Raw genomic sequence first — 19029 nt, forward strand, 5'->3', positions numbered from 1 at the left:
CCAATGAGGTGGCAAATGGTCAAGTCAAAATTGACCCTTCATCTTCCTCTCAAGTCAAGTCAAACTTGACCACTTCTCTCCCTTGGTTGATCTAATCTAACCATTGGTTCAAGTCAATTTTAATTTAATGAATCTCTATTCATTGAATTAAATTGATTAAATGAGTCTAAGTCCAAATTAGACTCACTTAACACATGAACCAAATTGAGTCCAACTCAATTAGCCTACTTTGGATTACTCTTAATCCAATTTAGTTCATCACATGGACCTAATCTTTTAGGTTCATCAAATGAACCTAATCTCCATCTAATTTCTCTTTGTGTGTGACCCTATAGGTTTTTATAATGTTGGCAATGCTCCTAAACCCATTTAGAAGCATAAGTAATGAGCGGTATCTAGTAACACATCATTATTACCCAAGTTATAAGAATGTTGAGATCCAACATCACCTTATGACTACTAATTGCGACTCCTCACAATATATGACATTTGTTGGTTGCTACTCGGAAAACCTATTGGTTCCACTGTACAAAAATTTTGTACAAAGGTCTGAACCTTTTCCTAGCTACCATGTGTTCTTTTAAATTAAATTTTGGATCGCCTGCGGAACTTAACACGTTTGATCCAAAACTTAATCTATTTGTTCTTTTAGGTTTTGACTTGGATCTCCTGCGAAACTTAACACGTTCGACCCAAGTCTCCTTAAGTTATTAATTCCATTAAATATTAATTTCCATAATCGGTTCCCAGTACTGACGTGGCGAGGCACATGGCCTTCTTGGATATGGGAGCAACCACCACCGACTAGACAAAATCTTTTATAGAAAGCTAATATTTAATTTCCTAAAATAACTTTAGGTTAACCAAAGAGAACAATCAAATCACAAGGAAAAGAAAAAACAAAAGAACACAATATCGAAAAACATATTCGAAATTCTAGAACGTAAGCCTCTTGTATTTGGTATTATTTCCATAAATAACTAGCATGATGCAGAAATAAAAATTACTAATTATACCTTGTAGAAAAACCTCTTGATCTTCTACCGTATTCCTCTTCTAACCTCGGACGTTGTGTGGGCAACGATCTTCCGAGATGAGAAACCACCAACCACCTTCTTCTCCTCCTAGCTAGGTTCGGCCAACAAAGAGGAAGCTTCACCAAGGAAGAAAATCAAAACACTAACCAAGTTCCAAGAGATGCTAGCTTTCTCTCCTTCTTCTTCTCCTCCTACGAATAGTATCCGGCCACCACAAGAGCTCCAATGGAAGGGGGAGATTCGGCCACCACAAGAGGAAGAGAGAGGAGAGGATGGCCGGCCACACCAAGGAACAAAAGAGGGAGAGAAATAATAGATGTTGTGTCTCTTGAAGGCACCCTCACCCCTTCTTTTATATTCCTTGGCCTAGGCAAATTAGGAAATAAAATTTCCTTAATTTCCTTGACATGATTTAATTGAGAAAAATAAAATAAAATTTCCCAAATTAAAATCAAGTGGCCGGCCATATCAATAAAAACAAAATTGGACAAGTTTTAATCAACAATTAAAACTTCCTAATTTGTTTCCGGAAATTTTTAAAAAATAAAATTTCTCTTCAAATCTCTTCATGGTTGATAAAAAGGAAATCTCTATAATTTTAATTTTATTATCATGTGAATAATTTTAAAGAGAAAATAAAATATCTCACCAATCTACAAATAAGGAAAGAGATCTAATCTCTTTCTTTAATCTTTTGTAGATCTTTTATAAGAGAGATATTTTAATTTAAATTCTCTTTAATAAATTATTTCTTCCACATAATTAAAATTAAAATTAAAATTCCTTTTTAATTTAATTTAGCCGGCCCCCACTAGCTTGGGTTCAAGCTAGGGCCGGCCACCCAAATTCATACCTAGGCCGGCCCTAGCTTGTTCCCAAGCTAGCTTGGCCGGCCCCAATTGGGTGGGTATAGAAGGTGGGTATAGGTGGGTATAGAACTCTATAAATAAGAGGCTACGATAGGGACCGAGAGGAGGAATTAGTTTTGGTCTCCCGATAAAATTAAGCATCCCGTGTTCACCCCGAACACACAACTTAATTTTATCAATAATAATTCATTCCACTAGAGAACTATTATTGAACTACCGCACCAATCCCAAATTACATTTTTGGGCTCCTTCTTATTATGAGCATGTTAGTCTCCCTGTGTTTAAGATATCGAATGTCCACTAATTAAGTGAGTTACTGACAACTCATTTAATTAATATCTAAGTCCAAGAGTAGTACCACTCAACCTTATCATCATGTCGGACTAAGTCCACCTGCAGGGTTTAACATGACAATCCTTATGAGCTCCTCTTGAGGACATTATCAACCTAGTATCTCTAGGACACAGTTTCCTTCTATAATCAACAACACACACTATAAGTGATATCATTTCCCAATTTATCGGGCTTATTGATTTATCGAACTAAATCTCACCCATTGATAAATTAAAGAAATAAATATCAAATATATGTGCTTGTTATTATATTAGGATTAAGAGCACATACTTCCATAATAACTGAGGTCTTTGCTTCTTTATAAAGTCAGTACAAAAGAAACGACCTCAAATGGTCCTACTCAATACACTCTGAGTGTACTAGTGTAATTATACAGTCAAGATAAACTGATACCTAATTACACTATGACCTTCTAATGGTTTGTTCCTTTCCATTTTGGTCGTGAGCTACTGTTTATAATTTATAAGGTACTGATAATATCATCTTCTGTATGTGACACCACATACTATATTATCTACAATATAAATTAATTGAACAACTACAACTAAATGTAGAAAATTTGACCAAATGTGATTCTTTATTCATAATGAATGTTTACAAAGCTTAGGCTTTCAGTATACACTCCAACAACATTGCCCTTCTATCCTAGACATCTAGATTGATCAATGTGAGGCATAGACCGTGTCATCCTCTAATCAATCTAAATCTTGAACTCCAAGTAGACTCACTCAATCAAATGAGCTCAATATCTCATATTGACTCATTTGGGCATGGTCATGCACTTCGTGGTCTCACTCTATCAAGAATATCGATGTCACTCCCGTCGTATAGGAGGGATAGATCTCATCTACATCACTCACATTCCTCTGCATAATTTGTTACATACCCAGTAATCGCCTTTATAATCCACCCAGTTACGGGTGACATTTGATGAAACCAAAGTACGTAACTCCTTATGTAGGTAACCATGGTGACTTCAGGTCCAAGGACTAGTAGTCATACTAATAGCCACATGAGAAAGTATATGACACTCATATAATGATCCATGATACTTTCTCATGGCGGTTCATTCAGTATACATTCTCCAATGCATACCAATGTGTCAACTTGATATCTCCATATCCATGACTTGTGAGATCAAGTCATCGAGTTGACCTACATGCTAGTCTCGTCGCATTAACATTGTCCCTGAATGTTAATACTTGACTAGGAATGATTAAGAGTAGTGTTCCCTATATCATCTCACTATCGATTCAACTAACCGATTGATATAGGTAAGAACCTTCTACTCAAGGACGCTATTATACTTAGTTATTTGGCACCAATACAAGTAAGTATAATAACCAAAATAAATGCTTTTATTTATATACAAGAATATGATACAATGAGTCCATGCAACAATCATCAAATGATTGGCTCTAGGGCTCTAACTAACAATCTCCCACTAGCACTCGTGCCAATCAGTGTGGGCTCTAAGCCCCAATGACCTAGTGTGACCATCATGCTTTCTCTGTGCCAAAGCCTTGGTCAAGGGATCTGTGATGTTAGCCTCTGAGGGTACTCTGCAAATCTTCACATCTCCTCTCTCGATAATCTCTCGAATGAGATGGAAGCGCCGTAGTATGTGTTTGGTCCGCTGGTGTGAGCGAGGTTCCTTAGCCTGCGCAATTGCTCTATTGTTGTCACAAAAGAGCTCAATAGGGTCAGCGATACTAGGAACCACCCCAAGTTCAGTGATGAACTTGCGGATCCAAACTGCCTCCTTTGCTGCTTCTGATGCAGCAATATACTCGACCTCTGTCATAGAATCAGCTACTGTGTCTTGCTTCGAACTCTTCTAGCTCACAGCACCACCATTTATGCAAAACACGAACCCTGATTGTGATCGATAATCATCCTGGTCGGTCTGGAAGCTGGCATCACTGTAACCCTTTACAGTTAGCTCATCATTGCCTCCATATATCAAGAAATATTCTTTAGTCCTTCTTAAGTACTTAAGAATATTCTTGACCGCTATCCAATGACTTTCACCTGGATCTGACTGGTATCTGCTTGTCATGCTCAAAGCATAAGAGACATCAGGACGAGTACATAGCATGGTGTACATGATAGATCCTATGGCTGAGGCATAAGGGATCTGATCCATGCGGTCTCTCTCCTCTCTAGAAGAGGGACCTTGAGTCTTCGAAAGACTCACGCCATGTGACATCGGCAGAAATCCCTTCTTGGAGTTCTGCATGGTAAATCGTAGGAGTACCTTGTCAATATATGTACTCTGACTTAGGCCAAGCAATCTTTTAGATCTATTTCTATAGATCTATATTCCTAGAATGTGGGATGCTTCACCTAAGTCCTTCATTGAGAAACAAGTCCCTAGCCAAGTCTTGACAGACTGCAGCAAAGGGATGTCTTTCCCAATGAGTAGTATGTCATCCACATATAATATGAGGAAAACAACTATGTCCCCTACAACCTTCTTGTAGACACAAGGTTCATCTTCATTCTTGATGAAACCAAATTGTTTGATTGCATCATCGAATAGAAGATTCCAGCTCCGAGAAACTTGCTTTAGTCCATAAATGGACCTATGCAGCTTGCATACTCTGCCAGTATGCTGTGGATCTACAAAACCCTCAGGTTGTGTCATGTACATATCCTCAAGCAGGTTTCCATTCAGAAACGCGGTTTTGACATCCATCTACCATATCTTATAGGCATGGTATGCTGCAATAGCAAGCATGATCCGAATGGACTTAAACATCGCTACTGGAGAAAAAGTTTCATCATAGTCAATACCATGAATCTGCTTGAAACCTTTAGCTACCAAGCGACCCTTATAGATAAGTCCATCCATGTCAGTCTTTCTCTTAAAGACCCACTTACACCCTATGGGTTTTACCCCTTTAGGTGGATCAACCAAAGTCCATACTTGGTTAGTGTACATGGATTCCATCTCGGATCTCATGGCTTCTAGCCATTTCTCGTAATCTGGTCTCGTCACAGCTTCCTGATAGGTGGTGGGCTCATCCTCTATGAGCACAACGTCATCATGGTCAGACAAGAGAAATGAGTATCTCTCAGGCTGCCGACGTACCCTATCAGACTTGCGAAGAGGTATGTCTACTTGAACTGGTTGTTGTTCCTCAACTCCTTGTGGAACAACATCATCCATAACACTTTGTGGTTCCAGTTCACCTTCCATCAAGGCTTCAGTGCTATTGTTCGCATCTTGAACTTCTTCAAGATCGAACGTACTCCCACTAGTCTTTCTAGAAACAAAATCTCTTTCTAGAAAAACTCCAGTCTTAGCCACAACTATCTTGTGTTGACTGGGAATGTAGAAGTAATATCCCTTCGTTTCCTTGGGATATCCAATAAAATAACACTTGTCGGATTTGGGTCCAAGTTTGTCCGAGACTTGACGTCGAACGTAAGCCTCACAACCCCAAATCCTCATAAAAGACACCTGGGCATCTCTCCCAGTCCATATCCTATATGGTATCTTTATTACAGCATTGGATGGAACTCGGTTGAGTATAAAGGCTGTCGTGTCTAGAGCATAGCTCCAAAGGAATGTAGGAAGATCTGTGTGACTCATCATAGACCGTACCATATCTAATATGGTATGATTCCTCCTTTCAGATACACCATTCCACTGTGGTGTTCTAGGAGGAGTGAGTTGGGATAGAATCCCACACTCAGCTAGATAGTCACGAAACTCATGGCTAAGGTATTCCCCACCTCGATCTGATCGAAGTATCTTAATACTCTTGCCAAGCTGGTTTTGTACTTCATTCTTGAATTCTTTGAACTTTTCAAAGGATTCAGACTTATGTGTCATCAAGTACACATAACCATATCTACTGAAGTCATCAGTAAATATAATGAAGTATTTATAACCACCTCTAGCAGCAACATTGAAAGGGCCACATACATCACTATGTATAAGACCTAACAAGTCAGTCGCTCTCTCACTGTGTCCACTAAAGGGAGTCTTGGTCATCTTGCCTAGTAGGCATGACTCGCATGTCTCATATGATTCAAAATCAAATGAGTCCAGCAAACCATCTCGATGGAGCTGGGATAAGCGTTTGTCATTTATATGACCTAAGCGACAGTGCCAGAGATAGGTTGAGTTCATGTCATTTGACTTGAACCTCTTGGTACTTATGTTATAGATAGGGTTCTCAAGGTCTAGAATATAGAGTCCGTTCATCAGAGGTGCACTACAATAGAACATTTCATTTAAATAAACTGAACAACATTTGTTCTTTATAATAAATGAAAAACCTTTCTTGTCTAAACAAGAAACTGAGATTATGTTCTTAGTTAAAGCAGGCACATAACAACAATCATCCAACTCTAGTATAAGCCCAGAGGGCAGAGATAGAAAATAAGTCCCTACAGCAATAGTAGCAATCCGTGCTCCATTGCCTACGCGTAGGTCCACCTCGCCCTTCGTCAATGCCCTGCTATTTCTCAACTCCTGCACATTAGTACAAATGTGAGAAGCACATCCAGTATCGAATACCCATGATGAAGAAATAGATAGATTGACTTCTATAACATATATACCTGAAGTGGAAGTCTCACTTCTTTTCTTCTTAAGATCTTCCAGGTACATCTTGCAGTTCCTCTTCCAGTGCCCGGTCTGACCGCAGTGGAAGCAGGTAGCATCCTTGGCGACCCCTCCTTTAGGTTTCAGTGCCTTGCCTTTGCCCTTGGCTTGGGACTTTCCCTTGCCTTTAGGCTTGCCCTTGCCCTTTTGTTTCTGAACCATCAAATAGAATTGGGCTTAACCTTCTTAAGGTTGAGCTCAGCAGTTCGTAATATACTAAGCAGTTTGGGCAGTGTCTTGTCAATTTCATTTATGTTGTAGTTCATGAAAAATTGACTGTAGCTCTCTGGCAAAGACTGCAAGATCAGGTCAGTGGCCAGCTCTTGGCCAAGTGGGAATCCCAACCTCTGTAGATTCTCTATATACCCAATCATCTTGAGTACATATAGACCTACGGGAGCCCCATCTGACATCTTGCACTGAAATAGTGCCCTTGAGATCTCAAATCTCTCGTGCCTCGCTTGTCCTTGATATAGTTGACAAAGTTGTTCAACCATATCATAAGCACCCATTAACTCATGTTGCTTCTGAAGCTCAGAGTTCATGGTCGCGAGCATTAGACATGATACATATAATGTGTCATCTTGATGCTTCTTGTAAGCATCTTTGTCCGCTCGTGTGGCATTGGCAGGAGGAGCCTCCGGAATGGGCTGCTCTAGAACGTACAGTTTACGTTCTTGGGTGAGAACTATTCTCATATTCCTGTACCAGTCCAAGAAATTCGCTCCGTTGAGCTTGTCCTTGTCAAGGATAGAACGCAGAGAGAAGGTGTTCGTGTTTGACGTCATGGTAATCTACAACAGAAAAATACAGAAAATAAATAAACATCATATTCTAGTAATCACTTAATTAGGCATTTTAATTAAATGATGCTCCCACTGAATTCTATAATTCATGTGGGACAAGATCCACATCAACTATGCCTTGAGTTAGCTTTGACTAAATCGCCCAAGACTTAGTATGATCGGTAGGTAACTAATTTACCAATTACATCTCTATGCAACTCTTGTTTATAGGATCAAGATCCGCATTTATATTAAAACTCGAGTTAGTTTTGGCTAATACGCCCAATAGTTAATATAAACGTGATTTTGCCCTATCTTCCAACTATTGGATAAATGCCTACAGTTAAACTTGATTTAACTAGTTATACTCAAGCTAATTGAGTTTTACTCACCCATGCGTTGATAGGCGGGACCAAGATTGTCCCTCCGTACCCTACCAAGATAATATGTGTTGCTCTACTTTGGCAGATTCAACAACTACATGTGATCGAGGTAGTGATAGGTATCACGACATGGTAGGCATTACGAGTTGTCACGATTAAGATCTAATCTAATCGACGAGGTGTATCATATACTCGATTTAGATCTAATCTAATCGTTAGGGCGCATCATGTACGCGATTGATCGAATCAAATCGTTAAGGCGCTAATTAACTACTTTACTAGCTGCATTAAATACACACACACAAGCAATTAATTATACTATTTGTGATTAGTCATGGCCCTACTACGATCTTCTCAAGCCAATAAGAAGATCAGATGGTCAACCTAGGGTCAAGAGCTTCTTCAAGCTCCTCCCTTTGACCACCTTGTGTTGCTCGCGCCCTCCTCGTAGCTCCGTCTCGAGTGGATCGTCCACCGACTCATTTTGTACATTACAAAAGGGTGAAACTCGAGTTACATTTGAGTGTAAACTATTTACAACAAGAATATAAATGAAGGAAGGCACGATGCGCAGATCGCGAATCAAATACAACACGCACAATCACATGACGACACGCAAGCCGTATTATGAATTACAACACAAATATTCCAATCAAATTGGGTCTTTTTGGGCCATGACCATCACAAATCATAAATAATTCTAAATTATGTAATTTCCATAATTTTCTGTAATTTTAATACTATTTTACAATTTTTATGAGTAAAGAATTCCCGGCGGTCCCGATTAGCGGTTTTCGGGTCCAATCGCGGAACGAATCCCCTTGCGGGGTTAGGGGCAGTACCCCTACCCACGATATAACCATCGCAAGTGTTCCTTAGCGATCCTACAGTGCCTTAGTCCGCTGTCCCAAAATGTTTTGGGGCGAAACCTTGCCGTTTCGAAAAAATCTTCTCGGTAGTCGAAGCCTACAAGTGTCTAAACACTTGTGCTTCGCTTCTACGAGAAAATTACCCATAAAAACTATAAAATTAGAAAAATTCACAGAAACTTACAGATATGATATTTTTCATAAAAATACAAATTAAACTCATACAAGACTTCGCACGTGGCTCTGATACCACTGTTGGGTTTTTCGGGCCGCAAAAACTATTTTTTGCGTTGCGGAAACTCCGAAACCCCAGCCACCGGATCCGTGCGAAGATTAAAATTTAGAAAAACATTACGAGTATGAGTTTCTTACACTAGTTCTAAACTAGATCTACAAGGAGAAGGAATTTACCCTTGATGTGAAGCCCTTCGCAATCCCGCTCGTCCTCGGTTAGCCGGATCTCGAAAGTGTCAAAGTAGACACTTCTCTATGTGTATCCACACAAGCAAGAGATGGAGAAGAACCTCTAAGGATGTTCTAGCAACCTTAGAGATCAGTAATGGAGGAGAGGGAGAGCAAGAAGAAAACTAGAGAGGAAGAAGATGATGGAGTTACTCACACTAGCTCACAAAATGCACTAACTCCTCATCAAAAGTGGCCGACCACTTTAAGGGGAATTGTAACCTCCATGGGATGCCAAGAGTCACAACTCTTGGTAACTCCCATGAGGTGGCATTCCACTTAAGCAACCATGATGATGTGGAGCATCATCATTGGACCACTTAATGCCAACTCACCAATGAGGTGGCAAATGGTCAAGTCAAAATTGACCCTTCATCTTCCTCTCAAGTCAAGTCAAACTTGACCACTTCTCTCCCTTGGTTGATCTAATCTAACCATTGGTTCAAGTCAATTTTAATTTAATGAATCTCTATTCATTGAATTAAATTGATTAAATGAGTCTAAGTCCAAATTAGACTCACTTAACACATGAACCAAATTGAGTCCAACTCAATTAGCCTACTTTGGATTACTCTTAATCCAATTTAGTTCATCAAATGAACCTAATCTCCATCTAATTGCCCTTTAATGTGACCCTATAGGTTCTTATAATGTTGGCAATGCTCCTAAACCCATTTAGAAGCATAAGTAATGAGCGATATCTAGCAACACATCATTACTACCCAAGTTATAAGAATGTTGAGATCCAACATCACCTTGTGACTACTAATTGTGACTCCTCACAATATATGACATTGTCCTTCTATCCTAGACATCTAGATTGATTAATGTGAGGCATAGACCGTGTCATCCTCTAATCAATCTAAATCTTGAACTCCAAGTAGACTCACTCAATCAAATGAGTTCAATATCTCATATTGACTCATTTGGGCATGACCATGCACTTTATGGTCTCACTCTATCAAGAATTTCGATGTCACTCCCGTCATATAGGAGGGATAGATCCCATCTACATCACTCACATCCCTCTGCATAATTTGTTACATACCCAGTAATCACCTTTATAGTCCACCCAGTTACGGGTGACATTTGACGAAACCAAAGTACGTAACTCCTTATGTAGGGAACCATGGTGACTTCAGGTCCAAGGACTAGTAGTCATACTAATAGCTACATGAGAAAGTATATGACACTCATATAATGATCCATGATACTTTCTCATGGTGGGTCATTCAGTATACATTCTCCAATGCATACCAATGTGTCAACTTGATATCTCCATATCCATGACTTGTGAGATCAAGTCATCGAGTTGACCTACATGCTAGTCTCGTTGCATTAACATTGTCCCTGAATGTTAATACTTGACTAGGAATGATTAAGAGTAGTGTTCCCTATATCATCTCACTATCGATTCAATTAACCGATTGATATAGGTAAGAACCTTCTACTCAAGGACGCTATTATACTTAGTTATTTGGCACCAATACAAGTAAGTATAATAACCAAAACAAATACCTTTATTTATATACAAGAATATGATACAATGAGTCTATACAACAATCATCAAATGATTGGCTCTAGGGCTCTAACTAACATATATTATATTAAAGTCACGGGCTCAACGTCGAAGACTCCCGTGTCGATCGACCGAGTTTATATTATATTATAGCTACGGGCTCAACATCAAAGACTCCCGTGCCGATCGATCGGGTTTATATTATATTAGAGTCATGGGCTCAACGTTGAAGACTCCTGTGCTGATCGACCGGGTTTGAGTTATATTAAAGTTACGGGCTCTAGAAGTCGAGCGGTGACTATAAACTCTTGAGTAAGAGACTCCTGAGCCGATCGAACGGGTTTGAGTTACATTAGAGTCACGGGCTCTAGAAGTCTAGCGACGACTATAAACCCTAGAAGTCGAGCGACGACTATAAACCCTTGAGTCAGAGACTCCCGTGCTGATCGGTCGGGTTTGAGTTATATTTGAGCCATGGGCTCAGCATTAGAGACTCTCATGCTAACCGATCAGGGTCGAGCGGTCTCCACTGGTCATGGACCAGAATATGATATCTCATATCTCCCCCGTTCAGGGTCGAGCGGTCTTCACTGGTCTCGGACTAGCTTATCGGATCCCATATCTCCCCCGTTCGGGGTCGAGCGGTCTTCACTGGTCTCAGACCAGCTTATTGATCCTGTATCTCCCCCGTTCGGGGTCGAGCGGTCTTCACTAGTCCCATTCCAGCATATCAGATCTCCTATCTCCCCCGTTCGGGGTCAAACGATCTTCACTAGTCACGGACCAGCATATCAGATCTCCTATCTCCCTCGTTCGGGGTCGAGCGGTCTTCACTGGTCACGGACCAGCATATTAGATCTCCTATCTCCCCTGTTTGGGGTCGAGCAATTTTCATTAGTCTCGGACCAACTTAGTGGATTCTCTTATCTCCCTCGTTCAGTGTTGAGTGATCTTCACTGGTCTCGGACCAATTTATCGGATTCCGTATCTCCCCCATTCGGGGTCGAGCGGTCTTCACTGGTCTCGGACCAGCTTAGCGAATTCCCTTATCTCCCTCGTTCAGGGTTGAGCGGTCTTCACTGATCACGGACCAGTTTATCAGAGCATCCATCTCTCCAGTCAGGGTTGAGCTATCTCTAAATGGTCGGGGACAAGAGTATGTCTATTGGTTTCGGATAAGAGTATCTCATGGGCTTTGCGCCCGCTTGGCTAACGACTTTCACTTCTGTGCACCTTAGACTCATGGGCTACACTCTAGTTTAGTTCACGGGCGACACGCCTGCTCGGCTCATGACTTTTGCTTCCATGCACCTTTGACTCACTGGCTACACTCCAGTTTAGTTCACGGGCGGCGCGCCCGCTCGGCTCACGACTTTCGCTTCCGTACGCCTTAGACTCACAGGCTACACTCCATTTCAGTTCACGTACGACGCACCCGCTCGGCTCATGAGTTTTGCTTTCGTGCGCTTTTGATTCACGGGCTTGTTAGAGTGTATACTAAAAGCCTAGCTTTTGTAAACATTTATTTGTTGAAATAAAAGAATCACATTGGTCAATATTTGCATTTATTTGTTAAATGTAATTATTCAATTAATTTATATAGTAGATAACATGGAGTGTGGTGTCACACTCAGAAAATCATGTTGTCGGTTCTCTATAAATTACAAACAGTTGCTCGTGATTAAGATGGAAAGGAACAAACCATCAGAATAGTTGTAGTGTAATTAAGTATTAGTTTATCTTGACTAATAAATTACACTGATACACTTTAAGTGTATTGAGTAGGATCATTTAGGTATGTTCTTTTTGCACTGACTTAGTAAAAGAACTAGCCCTTAGTTATTATGGAAATGTGTGCTCTTAATCCTAATATAATAACAAGCACATATATTTAATATTTATTTCTTTGACTTATCAAAGGGTGAGGTTTAGCTCGATAAATCAATATGCCCGATAAGTTGGGAAATGATATTACTTATAGTGTGTATTGTTGATTATAGAAGGAATCTGTGTCCTAGTTATCTAGGTTGAGAATGTCCCCAAGAGGAGCTCATAAGGATTGCCATGTTAAACCCTGCAGGTGGACCTAGTCTGACATGACAATAAAGTTGAGTGGTACTACTCTTGGAGTTAGATATTAATTAAGTGAGTTGTCAGTAACTTACTTAATTAGTAGATATTCGTAATCTTAAACACAGGGAGACTAACACACTCATGATAAGAAGGAGCCCATAATGTAATTTGGGATTGGTGCAGTAGTACAACAATAACTCTCTAGTGGAATGAGTTATTATCGATGAACTTGAGTTGTGTGTTCAGGGCGAGCACGGGATACTCAAGCTCATCGGAAGGTCAAAACCAATTTCTCCTCTAGGTCCCTGTCGTAGCCTCATTATAGCCTCAAGTCCATCCAAATGTAAGGCTCTTCTTGGTGTCCAAGAAGGGGGCCGGACCATTGCTTGGTGACCAAGCAATGGCCGGCCACATCCTCTTATAGGGGCCGACCCTATAGCTTGGTGACCAAGCTTGTAGGGGCCGGCCAAGATTAATTCAAATAGGAGGGGTGTTTTAAATTTTTAAAATCTTCTCTTTGTAGAAAACTATAAGTTTTAAAAGAGAGATTTTAATTTTTAAAATTTTCCTTATTTGAATTAGGCCACATGTTTTAATAGAAAGTTTTAAAAGTTTTAAAACTTTCCTTTTTTAACCATCCTCATGGTTTAAGAAAAAAAAAGGAGATAAGTTTTAAATTTAAAATTTTCTATCATCATGTTAAAAAAGGAAATTTTTAAGAGAGTTTTTAAATTTAAAACATGGTTTTAATTTTAGAAACTTTCCTTTTTTAACTCCTTCTTTAGGAAAGAGAGCTTGTAAAATTTTATAAGAGTTTTTATCTTGTAAAATTTTATAAAAAAATTATTATTCCTTTCCTAAATATGGTGGTCGACCACCTTGCTTGGTGCCCAAGCAAGGGGTCGACCAAGCTTGATCCTAAACCAAATAGGATTGATCTTAACCATTGATTGATAATTGATTCAATCAAGAGGAAAGAAAAGGAAAAATAAAAAGGAAAAACTCTTGGATCATTTTATTTTTGTAAAAGGTTTTTCCTTATTTGCCTTGAGCAAGTATTATAAAAGAAGGGCTGAGGGGGCTTCATGAGACACAACTCTTATTCTTTTGCTTGGGTGATCTCTTGGTGGCCGACCCTCTCCTTTCTCTCTTTCCCTTTGCTCTCTTCTCCTTGGTGGTGGTGGTGGCCGAATTCTAGAGGAAGAAGAAGAACTCTTTTGGGTGGTGTTGATCTTGGAAGATTGTCGCCCACACGACGTCCAAGGCGAGGCGAGGAATACGGCAGAAGATCTTGAGGTCATTAGCTTACAAAGAGAAGGTATAACTAGTAGTTTTCTTCCGCATCATACTAGTTATTTTCTTTGTAAGAATTCTAAATACAAGAGACAATTAGATCTAGTTTATCGAATTTGTTTTTCGATTTTGTGTTTTCTTCTTTTTCGAATTTGTGATTTGATTGTTATTTTCGGTTAACCTAGAGTTATTTAAGGAAATAAATATTAGCTTTCCTTAAAAGGCTTTGCCTAGGTGGTGGTGGTTTCTCCCATATCCAAGAAGGCCATGTGCCTCGCCATGTAGTCCTGGAAGCCAATTTTGAAAATTAATATTTATGGAATTAATAATCTAGGTAGATTTGAATCAATAGTGTTAAGTTCCGCTTGTGATTCAAATCTAAACCATTAAGAACATATAAGTTAAATTTGGAATCAATGATGTTAAGTTCTGTCTGCGATTCCTAATTTAACTTCTAAAGAACACAATAGGTTATTTAAGGAAAGGTTCGACACTTGTACAAAAATTTTTGTACAGTGGAACCGGTACGTTTTCCTAGGATTAACCAACAATTGGTATCAGAGCTAGGGTTTGCCTCTGTGTATTTTTAGAATTCAAATAGGTTATGCACATGTCATACATAATTTAGGCAGGAAAATAGTAGGATGTGCTAAATCTTTTGTTGCAGGCTCCAACTATTATGGCTTATTGATATTGTGTGTGATTAGACCCTTGGACATGTCAAGAGCATTATTTGTGTGCATGATTGTATGTATAAAATACAGCAGGAGCTGTATTATTTTTAGAATTTTATTTTTGTTCGATCTAGAATACATGTACATTCCCAGGTGGAATATAGGACCGATATATGTAAAATTCTATTTTTGTTGCGGATCGGATTCTTACAAGGCGTGGTACTTTTGGAGCACCAGAGACGCAACGGAATAAGAAGCAAGATGGATGCGACAACTCGATCCGATGGCGGTGGCTAAAGATGGCAGCAACTAGGGTTGGAGCATACCGAAGACAGTGATGGAAAAGGCCATAATAGTTGGAAAATTAATTTCCAAATTTATTGCTTTTATTTACTGTGATGTTTATATGCATGTGATGTATGCTAACATAGGTTAAAATCCTCATTTTTAAATAACTAAGTGGGAGAGGGATTTTAATAAATCTCATGATCTCCATTACTGGTTTGTAAGTGATGCAACAAGCTTGCGTGTTGGGTCTGAGTGCCTCCATCCACAACGGATGGGTTTGTTACGGATCACTAGATCAAACTTCCTTTTATGGATGGTTAAAGGAAATTATTTAGAAGCGTGTGATCTTCTCCAACTGAAGGGGCACAATCCTATTTAATGGACTTAGTATCAAGTAATGATATACACTTAGACGCATTCAATAGTATCCTCCCCAATGGAGTCACTGCTATGTATTGTGTGACCAAAGTGAAATCAACTATTAATTTTATTTGTCATAAAGTTAGGATGACAAGATAATAAAATTAATGGGTCACACCCTTCTCTTACAAATGTTGAATTTGTATACGTCCACACTAACATGGCATGCAATATTCACGGTGATTCGAGGTGTTGGTTAATTTAAAATAGTATTGTTTGAGGAATCAATATTATTCTAAATTTAGAGTCTTGACCAAAGTTTATTTTTATGATTTTTAGGATGACTTTCAACCCACTAGCCATTATACTGAAAGAGAACAAACTTACCGGTCCCAACTATATTGATTGGAAAAGAAACCTGGACATTGTTCTTCGAAAGCTATAAGTCTATCTTGTTGAGGCTTGCCATGACTGGACGGTGACTCTACGAGGAGATTGAGTATCATAAGAAATGGGTAAAAGCTGATGAGATGGCGGTGTTACATTTTGGCATCTATGTTAAATGTATTGCAACATCGGCATCAAGATTTATCAACGACTTATGTATAATGAACAATCTCAAAGAACTCTTTGGGCACCAGTCGGATTGCTAGGCAAGAGGCAATGAGATAGCCACCATGTCTGAGGGGACACCGTAAGGGATCATATCCTCAAAATGATGGCTTATCCGAATGAAATACAAGTCCTTGGAGGAGAAATCGATGGGAAACCCAGTCGATATAATTCTCCAAACGCTACCAGAAGTTTTGAGCAGTTCCGCCTGAACTATAACATGAACAAAAGAGAGTATATGTTGGTGGAACTTCCGGAGAACTATGGTAGAAGAATATTTCCGCAGTTCTGATTCACTATACTTGAAATGGTTTTACTTCTAAGTCGAAAGGCAAGAAGAAGAAACAAGTCTTTTAGAAAAGAAGGTGAATAAACCTCAGTCAGGAGTAGTAATGGAATGTAGAAGTCAAGGGCAAGTGCTTCATCGCAAGTAGTCGGACATTGGAAGCGGTTGTCCTCATAGGAACCGTAATAATAAAGGTATATCTCATACTCTAATAGTTGAAACTTGTTTAGCGGTGTTATTTTGGTGTGTAGAATCGGAGCCATCGATCATGCTGTATATCTTTTTGGGGTTCCGAGGAACCACGACTATTTGATGGAGAGATAACTCCTACATGGGCAATGCTACTAGGTGGCGGCTATTAGTGGGAGGCTCTACTTATCTTTTGATAGGAATAGAAATTTGATTTTAAGAAATTGTCTTTATGTACCCAGTTTTAGAAAGAATTTAATTTCAGTTTCTAAACTATATTTGGATGGATATTCAGTCTCTTTTAGTAACAATGTCGTTATAAAGAGAAATAAGGTGATTATCTATTCTGGTGCATTAGTTGGCAATTTATACACTTTAAATCCAATTTCTCCTACAAAGAAAAATATGGAAATAAATAACACATCTTCTAACTCTAATAAGAGAAAAGAACCTTCGGAAATGAACCAAACATACCTTTGGCATCTAAGACTTGGACATATTAACTTAAGTAGGATTCAAAGGCTTGTAGCCGATGGACTCTTGGGTTCATTAGAGTTGGAAAACTTTCCAACATGCGAATCTTGCTTGGAAGGTAAAATGACCAAGAGACCTTTTAAGGCCAAGGGGTATAGAGCCAAAGATGCGTTAGAACTTGTTCATTCTGATTTATGTGGTCTTATGTCTATCTAGGCAAGAGGTGGTTATGAATACTTCGTCTCCTTTATAGACAATTATTCAAGATACGGATACATTTACCTGATGCACCGTAAGTCTGAATGCTTTGACAAGTTCAAAGAATATAGGGCTGATGTGGAGAAACGTCTTGGTAAAGTATCAAGACACTATTCCGACTGGTGTATGTTGTTAATAGAGTTTAGGAATTAGTTATCGGGTGGGATTCAATCCCAATTGATCGGTACGCAGAATGGTGTGGTAGAATGAAGGAATATGACTTATGGAAATGGTTAGATCGATGATGTTAGTCATTAGTAATTCTTTTGGGATATGCTTTAGAAGCAATGAAGTACATTCGAATATGGTACCTTCTAAAATAGTTCCTTCTACTCCCATGGAATTATGGAATGGGTGTAAGCCTAGTCTATCATATCGATATGGGGTAGTAGTGTACAGTGTCTTGAAGGAGATCTTGTTGTTGCTACCTTCGGAAAACCTAGAGGTTCAACTTAAAAATTTTGTAAAGGTCTAAACTTTTTCCTAGCTACCATGTGTTCTTTTAAATTAAATATTGGATCGCTCGGAACTTAACACGTTTGATCCAAAACTTAATTTATTTGTTCTTTTAGGTTTTGACTTGGATCTCCTACGGAACTTAACACGTTTGATCCAAATCACCTAAGTTATTAATTTCATTAAATATTAATTTCAAAATTGGTTCCCGATCGACGCTGGCGAGGCACATGTCCTTCTTGGATATGGGAGCAACCACCACCCAGACAAAACCTTTTAAGGAAGCTAATATTTAATTTCCTAAAATAACTTTAGGTCAACCGAAAGAACAATCAAATCAAGGAAAAGAAAATAAAAGAATAAGGAAATATAAAACAAACACTAGAATCGTATGCCTCTTGTATTTAGTATTATTTCAAAAATAACTAGTATGATGCGGAAAGAAAATTACTAGTTATACCTTTTAGAAAGACCTCTTGATCTTCTACCGTATTCCTCTTCTAACCTCTGGGCAACGATCTTCGAGATGAGAACCACCTAGCACCTTCTTCTTCCTTACAAGTTGCCATCAAAACTTCTCCTAGGATGAAGAGGTTCCCACCACCATGCTCCAAGGGATGCTAGAAAGAGGCTTCTCTCCTTCTTCTCCTTCTTAGTTTCGGCCCCAAAGCTATCTCCACCATGAGAAGGTTTCGGCCACACAAAGGAGAGGAGAGGAAAGAAAGGGCCGCCACACCCAAGGAGAAAAGAGAGGAAAAATAATAGAGTTGTTCATCCATGAAGGCACCTTTACCCCCTCTTTATAATCCTTGGTCTTGGCAAATAAGAAATTTAAATAAAAACTTCCTTAATTCTTTTGCCATGAAAAGGAAAATTTATTTAATTAAAATAATTTTTCTTCTCAATTCATATGGCCGATTATACAAATCTCAAGCAAATAAAATTTTAAACACAAATTAAAACTTCCTTATTTGCTTCCGGAAATTTATAAAATTTTTCCAATAATTTTATCCTTCATGATTGGTTAATAAAAGAAATTTTATAAATTAAAATCTTTCTTTTAAACATGTGGATAAAAAGAAAGTTATCTCTAAAAATTAAAATCTCTTTTAATCTACAAATAAGGAAAGATATCAAATCTTTTCTTAATCTTTTGTAGAAACTTATAAA

Source organism: Zingiber officinale, chromosome 7A (assembly GCF_018446385.1).
Source record: "Zingiber officinale cultivar Zhangliang chromosome 7A, Zo_v1.1, whole genome shotgun sequence".
Classification (NCBI taxonomy): domain Eukaryota; kingdom Viridiplantae; phylum Streptophyta; class Magnoliopsida; order Zingiberales; family Zingiberaceae; genus Zingiber; species Zingiber officinale.